Source organism: Papilio polytes, unplaced genomic scaffold (assembly GCF_000836215.1).
Source record: "Papilio polytes unplaced genomic scaffold, Ppol_1.0 DF824124.1, whole genome shotgun sequence".
Classification (NCBI taxonomy): domain Eukaryota; kingdom Metazoa; phylum Arthropoda; class Insecta; order Lepidoptera; family Papilionidae; genus Papilio; species Papilio polytes.
In genome coordinates, this window is record NW_013525080.1 from 1 (window position 1) to 21,077 (window position 21,077).

Sequence of the window (21,077 nt, forward strand, 5' to 3'; positions counted from 1 at the left end):
TTCTTCCAGACTATGCTCTAAACCTGTGCCAAATTTCATGGAGATCTGTTCAGCCGTTTTGGCTACAAACTCTAACAAACATCCATCCATCTAAACTTTCGCATTTATAATATTAGTATGATTAATTACGTATTGCACAGATTTTACAGTTAATGAATTCATTAATTCAAAGTATTGAAGTAATCAAATTAAAAAGGATGTGAGGCGATGAGGGTAATTAAATGATAGACAAAGATTGATTGAAGTCTGATCGAGGGTCGGAGGTTGCGCCGTGTCGATAAGCCTTTATAACATTAACTATATCTACATGTAACTAAGTAAAATAGTAAGATAGAAATTAAAGGATTCCCAACATATAAAAATAAAACATTTACACTAATGTTTTGTTCTTTAAAAACTCTCATGGTTATTGAAATTCGTTAGAAAAAATTCATTAACTGTAAAATCTGTGCCATACGTAACAGTTAACCCGTAATTTCGTATGTACGCAATTTAAAAACGACGTAAAGTCTATTTGATAGTCCAGAATATTTTTTACGTTTGTCTTAAATCTTATCAAGATCCGTTAAGCCGTTTTAGAGACACCAAATAAAAAAACATTCGTCCATAACTATCGTATTTACAATATTGCTAGCCTTTGCCCGCGACTTATTCTGAATGGAATTTAAAAAAATAACAAAAGTGTGTAGCCTTATGTTTTCTTCCAGGCTATCCTCTACATCTATACTAAATTTCATCGAAATCCGTTCAGCCGTTTAGGCTACAAACTGTAACAAATATCCATCCATAACCTTCGAACAATAATATGTTTTTTTTTATTATTTGCTAAGCTAGCGCTTGACTACGATTCCACCTGAAGGAGGTGACGATGCAGTCGAAAGATGGTACGAGCTAGCTAAATAGGTAGCTGTTTACTCTCCTTTTATGGTTGTATTAGTATATGCAATTTACATATTCTCGATTATCATTTGTCCTGACTTTCTCTTACGTAGATTCTAAAATTGCTAAACAAATAATTTTTATTTACAACATTAGTAAAGAAACGGTTATTTTAACTGTAACCCGCACGAAGGCCGAGTAGAGTAGCGCCGCGTCTCAGGTAAAGTAAACAATACGAAATACAAAAGGCGTTGGTATTGGAACTAAGCCAGAACTCTTATTGCTCCGCTACTTCATAAAGTTTTAATTTTATCGAGAATTTTAACATACACAATATCTGATTAAAGAAGGTAATTTGTATGAGTCTGAATGGCAATTCCATAAACTATAGAAGATTCGAGTTGTATTTTGCCCCTAAAATTCATGTTACTTTGATGTTTTAAGTATTTTCAAATAGTAAAATGTATAACATGTATGTTATAATAAAATATGCATTAAAATAGTTTTAAAAACTGTCATGAGGGAGGTATCTCTAAAAATTGTCAATTCGCGCTAACATGAATGACATCCATCAATTCATTTTCGCATAACAAGACAGTTTGTCATTCTAATTGTGACGTATTCCTGCAATGCGTTAGACATCTGACTATTTGGGAAAATAACTGTGTCGCCGTTCACATGTCCATAAACATTCAGTGTATTTCACGATTGGTTCAAAATCGTTGCATGTTGATCTCGATTTTCTTACTTATCCAATTAATACCCACTCCTATAATTAGCATCTCCACCCTACCCTATTAAAATTCTTAAATTATTTTCATAAAGTTATTTAAAAAGGTTGAATTACTATAGATAAAATTAATAATCAGATAGAGCCTACATAGATGTATAAAATACCATCATCATCATAGCCATCATCATCATAGCTATCATCATCATCATCATTTTCATCATCAGCCTTTATCTGTCCACAGTTGGACATAGCTATATCTTCCATAGATTGCGATCCTCGGCCTTTTGCATCCAACGACTTTCCGTCGTTTGCACTAAGTCTTTGGTCCTTTTGGGTTTAGACGCCCTACGCTCCTGGTCCCCTTTCGTGCCCTCCATACGAGGACTTTCCTCCCTACCTGGCGTCGCTAACTCGACTAATGTGACCCGCCCATAGCACAAAATAGCATGCCGCTAGTGATGGACAGAAGCAACAGCAACAGCTTTCCCTTTATCAGCAAGTAAAATTAAATAAATAAATTACCTTCCCAGTTAAAATCGAATGCCGAGTTCAACTTGTAAACAAGTTTCTATGACAAGTGTACGATATAATTGTATTGTTTGCGTCATATGATATTTTACCGGAATGGGTAGGAAATAAATGTCTTTGTACACGGATCGTTTGCTGTTAATGCTAAAAATGTTAGTGAAGACCAGCACTAGTTAAAATCACCACTACCAAAACTGAACGTGTACGGCTTCCCTTGTTTTTCTTACATTTTTTAAAGAAGACATTATTTTGTGGTCGAATAACGTGTGTATTCTGTAAATGCATTCGAGCGACACAGTATAGCCGCTTAGAATGCAAATCACAAATCTTATCTGCATCATTTACGTTCCAACATTTGAATGGAACCGTTTACGTTTAGTTTGCATTGTGGTTCAGAATTTAGGAGTACCTTCCTTCGTTATGCAGAGCTCCGAACTATTTAGGGTTCCTCGAGAAAGATAGAAAATAGTATATATAAACATTTCTTAATTCAAAAGTTAGTTTGCAAATTTTAAATTCCACGCAGACGAAGTCGCGGGCGACTGCTAGTGCTAACTAGCTATAATTACATAATAGGTATATATATCAGAACTATCGATAAAATATAGCAGTTGTAGTTTCATTTAATTTCTCATTCGTTTTGGTCGACGCGAAATAACTTCGGTACAGAGTTGGTTACCAACGACCACTGAAATCAATTAAAAATGGCGACGTTTACATTTTTATGTTCTATCTATGTAACATCAACCTAATTAATACAATTAGTTGTATTTCTATATGTTTTTAAATCAAAGACCAGAAACTTTGTTACTCTTAAATTGTCATCAATCCGTATTTTGTCAGTGTCCAGTGTTTAAAAACACCCAATTTTAAGAAAATCTACTGAACTATATTAGAGAATAATACGTGAGTTTTTGATTTTACTGTATCGGTAACATATAACTTTTCTGCTACAAAAATCTCCGTCGAATTAAAGGTTTACAATAAGGAATTTTCTTGTTTCTGTTTGTTTTGTTCTTTCTTTCTTAAGGAGGGTCGGCACAGTATGTACTGCTCTTCCATACATCTCTATCAACCGTCATATCTGAATCCACTCCTTTCTTAAGCATATTCTCTCTCACAATCCATGCATACTTTCATCGATCTTCCTTTACCATTGCAGCCATTTTATTTACAGTTTATGTCACCATCGTTTCGTCGCATAACATGTCCAAGGAATTTTCTTGTTATAGAACGATAAATATGTAAGCATGTTTCAAGCATTTTTTTACCCTTCTTGAAAACCCTTATCTCGTTGTTTTGGCTTATTTATTAAAGCATTTTTTACCACAATGTTTCTTAATGTTAGATTTAGTATTTAATGTTACATTTTTTGACGTTTTTGCTTTATATTTAGTTGTTTTAGCAGAAATAAGCAAATCTATAACTGTAATAAGGTTCTCTTAATACGATATTTAGTTGTGACCAAAAGAGGGCGCTTTAAAAATGTTTAAAACGAGTACAGGATTTGAATGTAATAACATAGTATCAAAATTCAGAATTTTTAGTCTTGGAGTAATTAGTGTCATTTTACTATTGATATTGTTTACTTTTACGTTGAAATGAAGAGTCAATATTTTTCTCAGATATGTAAAGTATTTGATCGCCTGTGACTTGTAAATTGTTTAATTGGTTAATATGCAAAGGTAAATGTAAAATTAAATGCATGATGATATATCATTCTTTTCTTACACAATAGACTAATTTGAGAAACATTTTTTTTGTTTCTTTTTCCCTTAATCTTTGTTTAATTTACTACCCGTTTCAATTTATGGTATTTTAAAAGAAAAAAATTATTTAAAGGCATTTAAAGGTTATGGGTTAAATGAATTTTAAATAAAACAAAAAAAATAGAAAGGATTCGCCTCCGGGTGGGTTCGAACCACCAACCTCTCGGTTAACAGCCGAACGCGCTGGCCGATTGCGCCACGGAGGCTCTATTTGAAGCTTTCAAGAGAACCTTCATTTTCAGGCATGGAAAATGTATAATGCTGTTTATCTCTTCATTTATACAATAAACAAACCTAATGTAAAATCATCCTAGCTACTGTTTTATTTCTTTTTTTCATATATAAAATTTATTTTACGACAAGAGCTTAATTCACTGATTAAGTTAAAATTAGACGTCGGTAAAATATTCTGCAAACATTATACACGGATTTTTTTTTTAAAGTTATGATTTACTTTAAGATGCATTACCGTTTAAGTTATTAAGAACCCAGCAAGTGTTAATGCAAGAAGTAAGTTCTTTAACTCGAATAAATAAGAATTTTGAAGTCTGGAATATCTTATGCATAAAGATTGCGTCGAATTTTATTTCTGACATATTATCTTTAGCGTTATAATTTTAAAGTGCTTTTATAAGTATCGTTATGGTGTAATAGATTCTTGAACTTATCGAGTTTAAAGTTGTTTTCGATAGTTGTGTGGATTGTTTGAAATTCATATAAGACTGTTCTTTGCCAAGTAAACAAAATTTTAAAAATATTTTGTTTCGTAGCTACGGTAAATGTGTTATTAGCAGATTAAGAGAAAAATATAATAGTTTTATTTTGATTAAGTTTTTTGTATGTCTTATATTAAATATCTTCTAATATTAAACCAATTTCGTAAACAAATAACTATAATTTATAAAAGATATGAAAATCTCGATTTAAAGAATGTATCATGAATAGAATTAAAAAAGCGTAGATAAATAATTATGTTTAAAAACCATATAACGTCGACTTATGGGAACAGTAATTATAAGTTACAACTGAGTTATTTTAACGGTGCATTGGACACTAGAGGGTGTCAGTGGCAGGAACTTGTTAAGTAAATAGGCAACCTTCCCGCGAAGTTGTCGACTGCAGCGAGCGCCGCAAAACAATGTAAGTGTATTATTAATTGAATTTTCAAGTAACAACTGTAAAACACGTACTGAAAATATGATTATTTATTTACTTTTTATAAATACTTACATTTTTTATGTGATCTAGAAAGAGATGGATGGATTGAATAAAAGGTGACATGATCAAGGGAGTGATGACTGAGATGACGGATGATAAGTTATTTGGAGGGCGAAAACTCAGCGCGGCGACCTTTTGGGAGTAGAATAAGGTAGGGGAGATGATGATGTATGTTTTTAAGTGATGATGTGCCCTCACTGAGAGTGATTTTATAGTCATTAAGGGAGTCTTTTAGTGTTGATTTTGCAGAAGAAATCAACATTAAAGTTTCTAAACATTGTTTAAACAACCCTGAATATTTTTATATACTTTTAATTATAATGTCCTTGATAAAAAAATCTTCCTACACGATTACTGAAGCAGTTTTCTTTCTATTAACTTCATCAGACATTAGTTTATGGATTACGGAAGTAACCCTTTTCAAACGAAGGCTTATCTTTTTGACGGTGTTTGTGTTAGAGGTAACAACAAGCTAATCTTTTTTCACATTTTGAACGAAATAAGTTTACGGAAAAAAAAAACCATTGTTGCCAGCTATTATGATTAAAATGACAAAATTTTAATACGTAAATTACATAGAAAATATTGCTGTTGTGATCTGAGCTTTGATGTAGTGTTAATTAATTGTCACTTTGTCTTACTTAAAGTCACACTTAAAGTCTGCCTACGAATGTCTACGCTCGTAGCACGTAGCACTCATAATGAAGGTAGAAATTAGCGCGTAAAGCGTAAACCGTAGCACGGCTTTTAGAACGTAGATTGTACAATGACTTGGATGTAGAAGGTAGTGCAAAGCGCGTAGCGTGTAACACTGTAGAGCAAACCCGGTAGCAAATTGTGCACATAGCGTGTAGTCTAAGAGCGTGCGTACACCTGAAACTAAACTAGCGCACTGCTTAGTCTCGCTCAGATTCCAACTACTCGATTTTTTGTCGCGAATTGGCTGTGACACAATCGACATTTGACTAAACTATCGAACAACTGTTGTGTGATAGTTTAGTCTAAGGTGCGCCCGCTTTAAAGTAAACTTAATTCTATTCATTCTACACATCAAAGTCTTGTCTACAAAATACTTTGTAGATAATCCATTGAAAAGATAACAATGATATAACGTAGCCTCCCGATACTTTTTCTGTTATCATAACACGTTTTAAAATATGCAAAGAAATTTATTTAAGATTAATTTGAATATCTTCTGATCATTCTAATTAAAGAGAATTTGTCTATATTACGAAATGGCATCTCTTTTAATCAACGTGAGATTTTCTTTGGACGATTTTTCCATTTTAAGTCCCGTCCTTTGTTATCGTAGGGTAGAGTTCCAGTGACGGCCAGCGAGGTAGAACACCAATTAGCATTCACGCCGCCAATTTTCTTTATTCCTTTAACATTAAAGAATAATCTATGCTTAATTATTTTTCAAAAACAACAAAGATTTCATTCATTATCTTGCAGCTAAAGAAGTTAATTATAACGTTTTGTTTTAAAAGAACTGTGAAGACTTAAAAGTTAAGAAATGAATACAAAGTTAAAGTTTTGTAAAGATTTTCTCAACATCATATTTTCCTTAAGTTTTTCTCAAACGTTTTCCCCACATTACAGTACATAGATAAGATTTAAAGAAATTTTGCAAACTGTCGAAATGTTATTCGTAATTCTACGCATAAAAGCAACATAAGGCAATATAAGGCGCACTGATAGAAATCACAATTTGCATCAGAGACGACTGTAATGTATAAATTACAGTGGGTTTCTATTGACGAAACTTGTATAAAACTGATTGGCATCTCTTTCATTATCTTTGACAAACTAGAGATATCGGTAAAATAAGTTTTTCTAGTAAAAAGAAATCGGCCCAGCCATTTTGGATTACCCGGAACAAACGCGGCTTGCGGACAGACAGGTAGACAGACAGACAGCCATTTTTTTTTAAAATACGATTTTCGTTATTAGCAAATCAAATACATCATTTTCCCGAAATCTGGAATTTTTCTTTAGATATTACAAACAGACACTCAAATTTTATTATGTATAGAAGAAGATTTATACAGGGTGTTCTAATACGGCAACAAAGTCATGTACAGAAATGTAAAGAATCACAAAAGAAAATTTAATATTCTTCAACGAGGAAAGCCGTTTCCTTTGTTTTATTAAAACGTGCTACAATATTCGTTAAACTTTACGCTCGAGTTAACGTTTTTTGCTGCGTTAAGTACGGATTCTGTTTTGATTACGTCAATTCCGATGCAAATTGTTAACATCTATCTCTTTTACACTTGATAGAACGTCAGTTAAATGTTGAGATGGATGACTTTGTTCTTTTATTTATGCGTTCTCTGTTTAAAATATTAAACTTCTTTAGATTTTTGTTTCGTCTTTGTAACACTGTTAAATTCGTGAAAGAAATAAAATACAATTTCTTTTGAGGGAGTGACGAAAGTTGACGGACACTTTCTTATTACATTTTTTCTTTCATATTTTATTTCTTGAAAACGGATTACAATACGCTAACAATTGCTACGCGCTACCTACCGTAGCTAAGTATCTAACAAATGTTAAAGCGGAAGCTTTAATCTTCTCTAATGACTAAGCTATGACGTCAAAAGTTTCTCAAAGCAAACTGTCAAAAATTAATGATCATCTAAACCGATTCAGTAAAATATATCAGAGCTATGTTTACATATGTCTATACACGCTGTATGAAAACTTTAGCGTCATTATCCCCATGCGATAGACAATGCAGTTATTCAAGTAGTTACTACTCCATCGAAGTTGGACAAGCTATTTGCTAGGTTAAGTTACTTGACACATTTCTACTGCAGCAGACAATAGCGATCGATGATGATTTATCGAATGTTAAAGTTATGAACATTTTCAACAGATCTACGAAACATCTACGAAAGACGAAATATCAGTTAATGCACAGATTCAATTAATCGGTATACTTGCGTAATCCGTGTATCTCGTCTATATTTGCTTTGATTATTAGTACACGTCGATGTTACATGGATTTAATTGTAAATACATTTCGATTTTACATCAAACGAGATGTCGCTCGCAAACTTCGTTCTTCGCAAGCGTGCAACTTTTTACCAGCTACCTTCCAGTCCAAATCGGTTCATTCGTTCCAGAGATAGCGGCCCGGTTGCAATTTTGAAAGCGCGGAATTAAAAAAGTAGCCTATAATATGCCCGTCCATGTCAGCTACCCTCCAATGAAAGTCAGGTCGAAATCGATTCTGCCGTTTCGAAAATTACCCGAAATAAACAGACGGACAGACACATTTTTTTTAAATGCGATTTTCGTTATTACTAACGCAAATTGGAATTTTTCCTTTGACATTACAAACAGACAGTCTAATTTTATTATATATATATATATATATATAGATTATTATTGTTAAGAGTTAGAACGCTGAGCAATATTGCACATCTTTTGAAAATTAAATTTGAGATAATTAAGAGCTACAGTGACTCGCAAACAATGCAATATCCTTGTTGTAGCTGTTTGTGAGATTTTTTATTCATTTATTTATTTCATTTATTTAAAATACTAACAGCGTAGGCGTATAAAAACATATTACATCTCTTATTATGTGATAGTAAAGCTAATGACAGGTTTTATAAGCTTATAAAGTAAAAGTATATATAGAAAATACTTCAGAAAAATGTTATAAATCAAAAGAAAGAAAGTCACACATAACAGTAAGGTAGTATAAATGAAAATGAAGAAAAAATAAAACTTGAATAAGTATTGAACTTATTGTCTTTTTACAAAATCTACCATATTTTAATTACTCCTGCATTTCTGTTTATTGTTTATTCCTTACTTAAAAATGTTTAATTAGTATATATTGTTTAGTGTTAAAAATGTTTTATAAGATTCTATTAAATGTTAATAAAGTTGTATCCATGTCTTGAGGTAATTGAATGAGTTGGAACTGGACGTAAATTGAATTTTATCCGAGTGTAATTTAATTATTGTTCAAAACCTCAATTCGTAGAAGTAAAACCGCATTATTTCTTTTGTTTATCTATTTGCTGGGAAGGCAATAACATAGAATTTTATTAAGCTTGTCTACAACTAAAAAAGCTCTTGTAAGCGTAATGGAACTTGTTTTATTGAGAAAATATAACAGAGATTTCATTAACAATTTCTTGTTGAGATACTTCTCTAACTGGAGGAGGTTGCCAGTAGTTTGACGCTTTTGTGTTTGTACGCGTACATTTCTTCGTAGCATTGTAGATGTCTTGGTAGCAGTTGCTACAGTTGTATAGTAGAGCTACACTGTATGGCGTAGACATGACGTATTGACTCATTCTAACAGATTGACAACAAAATTAGTTTAGTAGTATTGAATGTATTCAGTACAAAACGTGTAGTTGATAGCAAATTGTTCAAATGATAAAGGTAAACTAAAGAGCAGAACTTTGCAACTCAGTAATAAATTGGGTTTAAAAAAAATGTTATGTAATTAAGGCAAAATAAATTCGCAGTCGGCAGGATTTGAACCTGCGCTCCCAGAGGGAATCTGATTTCTAGTCAAACGCCTTAACCGCTCGGCCACAACTGCCTGCTATTAAAAAGTGAAATATAGAATTGTAGCCGATGATACACGAACATCGGCCCGAATGAAACCCGAACGACATTTAAAGAACGCTGCAAAAAAAAAACGCACTAAATACACTACTGCATACCTTCGTTTCCACTGACAAAGATTTCACAAGCAACTTTAACAGGTTTTGTTATATTTTTCCTTGTATGGGAACGGGTTAATATTTGTTCAAACTAGATACGTTTTTTCCTTCGCTTCATAAATATCATAAAAAATATGGCGTATTTTGTTTGTGTTGGTACATTTCTTCGTAGCACTGTAATCTACTGTCGTAGCAAATGTGTAGCAGAGTTACGAAATAGAGGGAATATGTGTAGTGCAAAGACTTATTGACACTGATTGACAACGAAACTAGTTCCAAACTTTTCTGAGTAGAAAAAAAGGGGTAGTTAGTTGAGAGTTATTCAAATGGTTGAGTCAATTTTCATAAACATAACTAAAGAACTTGTTTGTTTTAGAGAGATAGATAAATAAAAATAAAGATAGCAAGCAAAATAAGTCCGCAGTCGGCAGGATTTGAACCTGCGCTCCCAGAGGGAATCTGATTTCTAGTCAAACGCCTTAACCGCTCGGCCACAACTGCCTGCTACAAAATAGTGAAATAATAGACAGTAGCAGAGATTTGTAGTCGATAATACCCGAACATCAGCCGAATAAAACCCGAACAACATTTCTAGAATTGTTCAAAAACAATGCACTAAAAGGACAACCGCACACCTCCGTTTCCACTGACAAAAAAACAATCTATTTTAACAAAAGTTTTGTCTTATTTATCCCGTCCATTGATTTCTGGCTCGTATGTGAACGGGTTAAAATTTGTTTAAAGTAGATATGTACATCTCATCTTTCGCTTTATGAATACCATAGAGTAATTTGGGGTTTTTTGTTTGCTTGATACATTTCTTCGTAGCACTGTAATCTAATGTCGTAGCATTTGCGTAGCAGAGCCACGCGATAGTGCAACGATATATGATTAATTGGCAACTAAATTAGTTAAATATTTATTTAGTTATTTTAAACAAAACTAATAGTTTACAGAAAGTTGTTTTATTGGTGAAGTTAAACTTAAAACAAACTTATAACTTATAAAAAAATGTTTTAAAAGAAAAAGGTAAATGAAATTCAGATAGCAAGCAAAATAAGTTCGCAGTCGGCAGGATTTGAACCTGCGCTCCCAGAGGGAATCTGATTTCTAGTCAAACGCCTTAACCGCTCGGCCACAACTGCTTAGTACCGATTAACGAAATCCCTAATAGTAACATAAATTTCTAAACGATGATACACGAACTTCCGCCCGAATAAAACCCGAGCGTCATCGGAAGAAATGCATAGGGCAAAATCTAGTTTTTTTAAGGTTCTTTATCTTTTACAGTGATCATTCAAATTGTATATGCAGTATTAATTAATGACACAAATTTACTTGAAGTTTCTCAAAAACAATTTTTCTTTTGTAAAATGAAGATAATTTATCTTGTTAAATGATAATTTTAAGATTTATAATTGTAACATTAATGCGATACTCAGGAATATATATTTTTTAATACGTTATGTTAGATTTAAATTATGAGAGCCCGTTAACCTTTGCAAGCAAGCGCTACAGCGCTACAGATAAATTTGACTAATGCTTAGCTGACTCGCAATTGCCATGAATCTTTTTTTTACGTTTTACAATTTATCTTAGTAATTTATTATAAAATTTTGTTAAATTTAAAAACGGCTACAGAGTCCAATGCTTGTAACGGTAGTAGTCAGTTCGTTGTCTACACAAATTCTAAACAATTCAAAGAAAAAATATATCTCTATTTACCGAGACTACTTCAAAATGTTATTTATTTAAGTAAAATTAATCACTACTTATACTGCTATAACGACCTTAGTACCAATGTTAAAATCCTATAATCGACTTGTTTTGTAATTTTTTTGCGTTGCAGTCCTTTTTATAAATCTAAATTACACGTGTAACTATTTCCGTCCTCTAGATTACAAAAAGACCATATAATTAAACATAAAACATATAAATCTTACGAAAAATAGAAGACGACAAAATCTTTACAATTCACAAGCAGTTTCAATGTTAAATGTGTATCTAATTCTAACGTATGAAAACGTTAACTCAGTGCTATTGGCTTCTAGCGTGCTCTACATTCTCGTAGCAGTATTACGTAGCACATGTTGACGTAGCATATACAACGTCCAACCGTCGATTGGCATTGCACGTCAAGCGAAATGTCGAACTACATGTCGCACATAGCCGGAGTTTATACGTGCTTTTATTTATCCTACCTTCGTAAAAAACACGATCATTTTTATCGTACTTCGACGACACTACAACTTTATTCCGTACATTTCTTCGTAGCATTCGGTATGTTACGTAGCTTATGTGGAGCAGAGCTAAAGTAAATAAAGTCCATACATGTTATATTAACAATGTTTTCTGTTATTAAAATTAAATTTAAAAAACCCTAAGCGCCGACTGTAACTATATGGAATATGGAGAAGGAAATGATAAACAAGTTTTTCAAAATTTTTAGCGTATATAAAAATTAATCTAAAAAGATAAATCAACTTCGCAGTCGGCAGGATTTGAACCTGCGCTCCCAGAGGGAATTTGATTTCTAGTCAAACGCCTTAACCGCTCAGCCACGACTGCTTGCTGATAAGTAATGAAAGATAGAATAGTAGCTGAGATTTGTAGCCGATGATACACGAACTTTTGCCCGAAAAAAACCCGAACGACATTGAAAGAAAGCTATACTGCAACAACATTTTACTGAGTGAATTGACGATTTGGTACAGATTGCTGTTGGCGATGTCAAACTTGTGTAAAATTTTGTTTAAAATAGTTATAATACTCCTCTACTTTTGCTTTGTGAATATCAGGGAAATGAAAGACGTTTCTTATCGACGCTACCACTTTTTATCAATACCTTTCTTCGTAGCACTATAACCAGTATTCGTGTAAATGTATAGCAGAGCTACACGATGTGGCGTAGACATATGGTGTATGGACTCATTTTAACAGATTGTCAACGAAATTAGTTTATTACTATTGAATTGATTGAATTTTAAAGAAGAAAAATTGAATTGAAAATTGTAGTTGATATCAAATTGTTTAAATGATAAAGGTAAATTTTGTAGTGATAATTAAATAGCAGAACTCTGTAACTTAATTATTATAAGGTTTTGGGTTTGAAAAATAAAAAAATAATATAATTAAGGCAAAATAAGTTCGCAGTCGGCAGGATTTGAACCTGCGCTCCCAGAGGGAATCTGATTTCTAGTCAAACGCCTTAACCGCTCGGCCACAACTGCTTGTTGTTGAATAATGAAATATTGGATAGTAGCAAAGACTTGTAGCCGATAATACACGAACATCCGCCCGAATGAAACCCGAACGACATTTAAAGAATGCTGCAAAAAACAACGCACTAAATGCACTACTCCACACTTCCCATTTCCACTGACAATGCCTTTACGAGCAACTTTAATAAGAATTTTGCTATATTTAGCAATTGTATGGAAACGAGTTAAAATATGCTTAAACTAGATACGAATTTCCTTCGCTTCATGAATATCATAAAAAATATGGCGTATTTTGTTTGTGTTGATACATTTCTTCGTAGCACTGTAATCTACTGTCGTAGCAAGTTTGTAGCAGTGCTACGAAATACAGCGAATGTGACATATGACACTGATTGACAACGAATTTAGTTCTATACTTTTTGTGTATGTAGAACAAAATGAATAATTGATAGAAATATATTTAAATGGTAGAGTTAATTTGTATAAACATGATTAGATAAGAAAAAGATAAACAAAAATTAAAAAAGTAAGCAAAATAAGATCGCAGTCGGCAGGAATTGAACCTGCGCTCCCAAAGGGAATCTGATTTTTAGTCAAACGCCTTAAACGCTAGGCCACGGCTGCATGCTGCTAAGTAATGAAAAAATGAATAGTAGCAGATGTTTGTAGCCGATGATACACGAGCTTTCGCTCGAATGAAACCCGAACGTTTCTTTCCCACAAAAGCTTTTCCTAACTCGAGGTATGTATAGTGTGTTTCCATTGATGAGACAACTGTGTAAAACATAAGGCCTTCTTGGGTTACTTAAAAAAGAAAGAGATAGTTAATATATGATCTCATGCGAGTGTTTCGTTAGTGGAAAGCCTTGCCTAGTTAATATAGTTTTAAATGTTACATAACGTACGTTTCAGTATATAGAAGGCTTCTTTGTAATAAATAGATTTTGATATCATTGGTTTTATGATAATCAAAATTAAGGGTTTTAAGAAATTTGTCTTTACACATATTATTTATGTATGCCGGAGTAGTTAAATATTTTTCTTCGTGGTTGGTTTTGTTACTTTGTCGACTAAATTTTAAACATACAGTACAAGAATAAACAAATTAGACTTTCACCTACGTAATTAATACAAAAATAAATTATTATTAAAACAGTAAAAACTATTAGGGACAAAAGTATGGGTTAGTTAACGGATGTCGGATCGTGTAGCGCGTAGCACAGTGTAGCAGACGCGTAGCAGCGTTCGAACGCGAAGTAAACAATATGTAAAGTATTGACTGCGACTCCGTCCGCGTGGTATTGAAAAAAACCAAAGGGAAAAGCCTATGTGTTCTTCCAGACTATTTTCTACATCTATGCCAAATTTCATCGAAATCCGTTCAGCCGTTTAGGCTACAAACTCTAACAAACATCCATCCGTCCATCCATCTAAACTTTAGCATTTATAATATTAGTAAGATTAGTAACATTAGTAAGAAGTAAGATTATGTCAATACCATTCATACATTGAAACAATAGCAAAGAAATTTAGCCTATGTTTTCATTGTATTAGACACCTTAGAAGCTTTGTTAACAAAATGTTTTCCAATTTCCTTTTTTACTTTCATTTATTACGGTACAGGTAAAGCATATAAAGGCTGTTTAATTAAAACCTAAAGCCTCGATCGATCCTCCCAGACGGAGGGTGGACGGAAGTCCAATAACTGACCACCACCAGCGTACTTCAGTCTCTATAATGCAATGAGAGATATAGTTAAAATATTTGTAATCTTATTAATATTATAAATGTAAAAGTTAAGTTGAATGGATGGATGGATGTTTGTTAGAATTTGTAGCCTAAGTGGGTAAACGGATATGGATGAAATTTGGCACAGATTTAAAGCATAGTCGGAAAAACACATAGGCTACTTACTTTTGTTTTTTTATAATACCACGCAGACGGAGACGCGGGCGAAAGCTAGTTAATTAATATATTATTTTTATTCTATACTAGAACATGGCGTTCGGAATTACATTGTTTTTGTAAATCCTTGCCTATCTGGTTCTACACCTAGTTATTTAATGTCAGATTTGCTTAATTATTAATAGTAATAAGTTTTTATTAATAAAGGTAGTAAAAATGTCCTCATTTTACAGTTAAATCATGGACATTATTACATTAAAGCACATAATTATCAAAGAAAACCGACAAGATACACTTTATTCGTTTAAAGCATAATTTTCTTTTATCAATTGACTAAAACTTACTTATGCTGTGAAGTAATTGAAATATATATTTTATGGTTAAAATATATTATTAATATGGTTAATTAAATGAAATAAATGGCATATAAGTTCTGAATTTCTGGTATATCATGGTGGTATTCAGAGCATAATTAAACGGGGACGTAGCTCAATTGGCAGAGCGCTTGCTTAGCATGCGAGAGGTACCGGGATCGAAACTCGGCGTCTCCATAACCCCTTTTGCTATTCTTACATTTATGATATATTTTTACAAATTACAATAATTTTTTACTGGCCTAAAATATCTCAAATCAACCTTTTTACCATTTTGATAACTCTACAATTTTTTAAAAATTAGTTGAATTAAGTATGCGATTTGTTTTTATGTAACTTTGACTTATAATTTGTGATTGCAGTTAATGTGCTTTAAGCATAGACTGATGTAAATGTTTATTGCATAGGAAACGTGCGTAAATTTTCCAATTGCTGTGAAAATTTCATACCATTCAGTCTGGACGTAGAACCTCATCTTGTAATCTAATACAGCCTCCGTACCAGAGATGGCGTTATATAATTATTTCTTACATCATGTAACAAAAATAATTAATTTAAACGGGATATTATAATTAGTAAATTAAACCAATAAATTTCAAACTACAAACACATTTTCATTTTACCATTTCTTGTATTTCAATGTCATCTTTTTTAAAACTGGCAGCTAAAAAAGAACTCTTTTATTCTATTAAGGTTTTTGTATTAGCTATGTTTTTTTTTTTTTTTTTATAACGGGAAGTATACCGCAATATACGAATTTGGGGCAAATTGTTAAATATTTCTTTAAATAACATTATATGGATTCATTTCGCATATTTGACTCCGTTAAGAAGGTAGGAAACATAAATAAAATTTCACGGAGGATAAGGTTTCATAATATTGTTGTAGCTGCGAGAAAATATATTCATTGCGTTAAAAAAATGTTACATTTATTAATTTCGCATTTCTTTTCATTTTTCTTTAGCCTTTTTATTCCAGTAACTGGACCCCATTCTGGATATAGGCCTCTTCCAACCTTTTCCATAAGTCCCTATCTTTCCCTAAGTCCTAAATTCTAAGTCCTAAATTTCTAAAAGTCCTAAATTTCGGTATTATATACATTTTTTACAGATGGCCATATATTTAATTTTAATAAAAAAAAAATGTTGCCTTGAAGGTCTTAAGGTCAGAGAAATAAATCAAAATTGAAACAAATCAAATTGAACAAGAAATTAGTACGGCAATTACAAATAACTTTTTGACATTTGACAGTTAATATGCCATAGAAAAACTGGATGTGCTTTTATTAGGCTAGCTATAGACTTTAGATTTTAAATGAACAGCTAAAATTGAAGGTGTATCTCGTTTTAGAACGATAATTAAACTTTTAAAACCACAGGATAGTGTTTCATTAAAAATGAATCACATGACCACTACCGTTCGAATAAAAAAAAAGATTAAAAACGCTCGTCGTAACGATTGAACGGAAACCTAGACTTAATAACCTCCTTTTAGAACTCAATTAAAAAGTCTGGCGTAAAACCATAAGTTTCATATACTATTCTAGGTGTTGCTCACTAATTCATCCGAGTGACATTAAATAATAATAATAAAGTGTAGCCTATGCTACTTACAGATAAATCATCTTTTAATGGTGTAAAAAATTTTACAATCCAGCCAGTAGTCTCGTGAATCGAATACATACAAAACTACAAAAATATAAATCTTTCCTCTTTATAATATTAGTATAGATTATAAAAAAAACTTGCAATTAACTGTTCGTAGCGTACAAAGCAATTTACGACGCGACAAAAAGTTTCAAATCCAGCAGATTTCCAATTTGCATATGAATGGTGGTTACAAGGCACGGGGCGACAGAGGCAGCGGCGGTCGCGCGAACGAATATTACATTACGTGAAATATTGACCGGAGGCCGTTTGTCAACGACGTCCGTTGGGGCTTTTGGCGCCTGATTATTTATTCGATTAAAGACCTCGTTGAAAGTAAACATCTAAAGGTCTTCCACGATTATTACCGAGATTGTTACGAGAACTTATTCATAACACTATCGACAGACTTTGTAGGAAATTCGGTGTAGAATTTAATGCAAATTTCTCGATGACGTTACGAAATAGTTCTCAAGAATATTCGGGATAATCCCTCAGACCACAAGTGCATTGTCGAGTTCTCCGATCGCCCAAAACGTGTCAAGGCATCGAAGACTTTTGATACACATATTATATAGATTTACATTTAACATAAATTTTTCGTGTTTCCACCCAAATTGTTAACCCAATCCTTTTCTCTTTTGGATAGTAAAACGAGCGTTTTGTTTCGGTTGACAAATTGGTATCGAATTTCAAAAACTTCACAATAACAATTCTTAAAAAATGTATATCGAAAAAGATCTTTTGACTGTTGTAATTTGATGCGATAGAAAAAGCTTTTTTAGTTTTTACTCTTATTTGTATTGTGATTTTATTTTGTATGCTGTTATTTTAGTAGAGCTTCGACTCCAAACTAGATAAATAATAACTTTAAAATGTAGTAGGAACATTTAAAAACCTATTGAATGACTTTTTTTATATTTGTAGTCCAGGAATGTCAGGTGATCTGTGTTAGAACGCGCTCATAATCAAGATGCTCTTAGATTTAATAAGGCTTTGTCGTCCCTAACTTAGGATGGGGTTGGTACTTGCATGCATTAACGATGTATTTTGTCCTACCTAATATTAGTTTTAGCTTTTTAACTATCTTGATGTAGTCTGTATTTCTTGAAGGTTATTTAGTCTGTGCTATAAATCAATACCATTTATCTTTATTGGAAATAACAATATAAACTTTGTAATAATGATCAAACGCTTTACCTATTTAAATATATGTTTCATAATTTTAAAATGAAAGAGTTCTATTTGTTATGTTAATAATCGGACAGTAATCAGATGTCAGAAATAAAAGTGTTGTATTGATAGTGGCAAATAGGGGCATTTAACAGTGATAGTGGTGTAGTTCCAGAAATGGAAGAAATTCCGTGTTTCGTCTGATGAGTGTGGTGCCGGAGGCCTAATTTAAATCCCTTTCTCTTTACCACCCTTTTCATATAAGGAGAGGATGGGAAAGGGAGAGGATTTGATGGTGGAGGAGATGCATAGGAAGAAGAAATATCCTCTTTATGTGCGTCTCCCCCTCCGTCGTATAAGGGTAGGCAACGCGTCTGCAATTGCGGATGTCTATGGGCAGCGGTCGCTTCGCCATTTTGGCAGATTCAGGTGGCCGCTTGCTCGTTTGCCACTCAATGTTATAAAAAAAAGGGGGATGGTGGATACATGGAAAAACGTTGTTATTGGTAGATTGAAAGAAAACATAAGGGCTACAGGAGACTATATTTTATTAAAGTATAATATGGCTGTTACGCTCATAATAGTTTAAAGTGGATTTATTTTTATTATTATATTAACCATTTCAATAAGATTCGCACAAAGTTGAGTAAGTTTGTGTTGAAGTAGACATCCCGTCTCAGAGGAACTTCGGTAATTGGAGTGGTTTGAGCTTTCCATTGAGATATTGAGCAGGATGTTCCTTTTAAAATATTCTCTTATCGTTTACAATTGGAGCTGAAATTTAGCTAGCATCTGACATCGTTTCAATTGCAAATTATTATTTACTTCAATTAAATTTCTTATTGTTACTATTTACACAGATTGTAAGAGCATTTTAGTTGATGGGGCCTCGCTTAAACTCTAAATTCCATTAAATTGTATACGTCAGTAAGATTGTAAACAGCTTTCTCGAAGCGAAGGGTGTACATTTATAGTAGAACTATAAGTGATATTGTAGGCGAACATATTTTAGTTGTATATTTTTATTTTTTTTAGATACTAGCGTTCTAGCCTTTTAGCCGCGACTCCGTCCGCGTGGAGTTCAAAAATTGAGTAGCCTACAAACTAACATACATCCATCCATCTTAACTTTTGAATTTTAAATATTAGTAAGCAGTAATACAAATACCATAGTGCAACGAATGATACCTTACTATCTAAAAGTTAAGATTAGTGTATAGAATACAGGTCACATGAAAACCGATGCGTAACCACCGAGACAGTTAAAAATGTTTCGTGCAAACGTTCGAGTCCTCTTCAGAAATATGTATAAAAAATTTAATTAAACTTCATGTATGCTTTTATTGAAACTTAGTTTTGTTGTGTTGTTGTGTTCTTTAAAATATTAATATTTTAATTGTTACTTAAGTGTATATAAGTGTTATAAACCACATTACTGCGACCTCGCGGCAGTAACTTTGTAATTAACTTCGTGACTCTTGTCAAATGGGTCGGCTATTAATTGTGGCCAAGTTGGTACTAAGTTAACTCGCCACTGCCCGATAGTGCTCCTGTTAACTTAATTAATACAGACGCGTTTGACCGTAAAATCTATTTAAGATTTGAATAATCTTAAATAGACATTTAATGACCGTTACTTTAGAATTCTACGATTAGGATGTATTAGGTTAATTATTTTTAAAGGTTATTATTACTACTAGGTTTTACCCGTAACTCCGTCCGCTTGGTATTGAAAAAAGCAAAAGTGAATAGCCTATGTGTTCTTTCAGACTATCCTCTACGTCTATGCCAAATTTCATCGAAATCTGTTAAACCGTTTAGGCTATAAACTCTAACAAACATCCATCCATCTAAACTTTCGCATTTATAATATTAGTATGATTACATTACTATAGCGAAAATTATTTCTAGTACCCTTTACTAATTGTATAAATGAACTATGATTGTTTAAATCTTGATTGTTATAGTTATTGAAATTTAACATTATATAGATTTTAAATGATTTAACTTAACTGTAGTAAAAAGCATTAGTACCACATATTTACTAGATATAAATACTTGTTAGTTATCTAAATCAGAAATAACGATATTTGCAACAATGTATTGATAAGAGAGAAAACATAATTTCTCATTAAGTGTGCAACACCACTTCAGTAATGCTGAAATAATGCCACGCTTAGACCAATGCGAAATTGTTGAAATTTCTATTACAAAACATACATGCAAGTAAATTGTGTTTAACATCCAGTTTTATTTGATTTAATTAAGGATAAAACTTTTTGTTTCAAATTAATTATAACTAAAAATAATGTAGTTTTGTTTGTTAATTTTGGGAAGTTACTTTTGAACTTTCTAAACAAATAGTTAAATATAATATAAACTATGAATAATTATATTTTATATTTACTTGTATATTACTAAATTCGAACACAATGACTTAAACATAATCTGACTAATATAATCTAACTAATATTATAAATGCGAAAGTTTAGATGGATGGATGTTTGTTAGAGTTTGTAGACTAAACGGCTGAACAGATTTGGATGAAATTTGGCATAGATGTAGAGCAGAGTATGGAAGAATACATATGATACTTACATTTGTTTTTTTTTATACCACGCGGACGGAGTCGCGTGCGACAGCTAGTTTTCTATAAATAATCAGGACATTTAAAAATGCCAAAAGCTTTGCTGCAAACGAAAACGACCTAAAAAATTCAAAAACCGTTTAGAAGTCACGAAACCGTAAAAAACGGATTAAAACACCGTAGTTAAATTATCGTCAGTTTTTCGCACACAAATCGAAAATAATATCAGTAAAGTTTGCAGTTCAGTGAATTTTGAGTCGTTAGAATAAAAACTTTTCGTATAATTTAAAACTTGTAACTGTGTAACGACACTGTCGAGTTTAAGGAGAACTTTCAATTTCTAACGT

The 21,077-nt window shown here is 32.4% G+C and overlaps 8 non-coding genes across 8 annotated transcripts; 1 reads left to right on the forward strand and 7 right to left on the reverse strand.

The window, feature by feature from the left end:
* Positions 1-4,041: 4,041 nt before the first annotated feature.
* Trnan-guu lies at positions 4,042-4,115 on the reverse strand. Its single transcript has one exon. It is a non-coding gene; the product is annotated as a tRNA-Asn (tRNA).
* A 5,503-nt stretch (positions 4,116-9,618) lies between these two features.
* Trnas-aga lies at positions 9,619-9,700 on the reverse strand. The gene has a single exon. It is a non-coding gene; the product is annotated as a tRNA-Ser (tRNA).
* Positions 9,701-10,243: 543 nt separating this feature from the next.
* Positions 10,244-10,325, reverse strand: Trnas-aga. The gene has a single exon. It is a non-coding gene; the product is annotated as a tRNA-Ser (tRNA).
* A 562-nt stretch (positions 10,326-10,887) lies between these two features.
* Positions 10,888-10,969, reverse strand: Trnas-aga. Its single transcript has one exon. It is a non-coding gene; the product is annotated as a tRNA-Ser (tRNA).
* Positions 10,970-12,310: 1,341 nt separating this feature from the next.
* Trnas-aga lies at positions 12,311-12,392 on the reverse strand. The gene has a single exon. It is a non-coding gene; the product is annotated as a tRNA-Ser (tRNA).
* Positions 12,393-12,972: 580 nt separating this feature from the next.
* Positions 12,973-13,054, reverse strand: Trnas-aga. The gene has a single exon. It is a non-coding gene; the product is annotated as a tRNA-Ser (tRNA).
* Positions 13,055-13,587: 533 nt separating this feature from the next.
* Positions 13,588-13,669, reverse strand: Trnaf-aaa. Its single transcript has one exon. It is a non-coding gene; the product is annotated as a tRNA-Phe (tRNA).
* A 1,759-nt stretch (positions 13,670-15,428) lies between these two features.
* Positions 15,429-15,501, forward strand: Trnaa-agc. Its single transcript has one exon. It is a non-coding gene; the product is annotated as a tRNA-Ala (tRNA).
* The last annotated feature ends 5,576 nt before the right edge of the window (positions 15,502-21,077 follow it).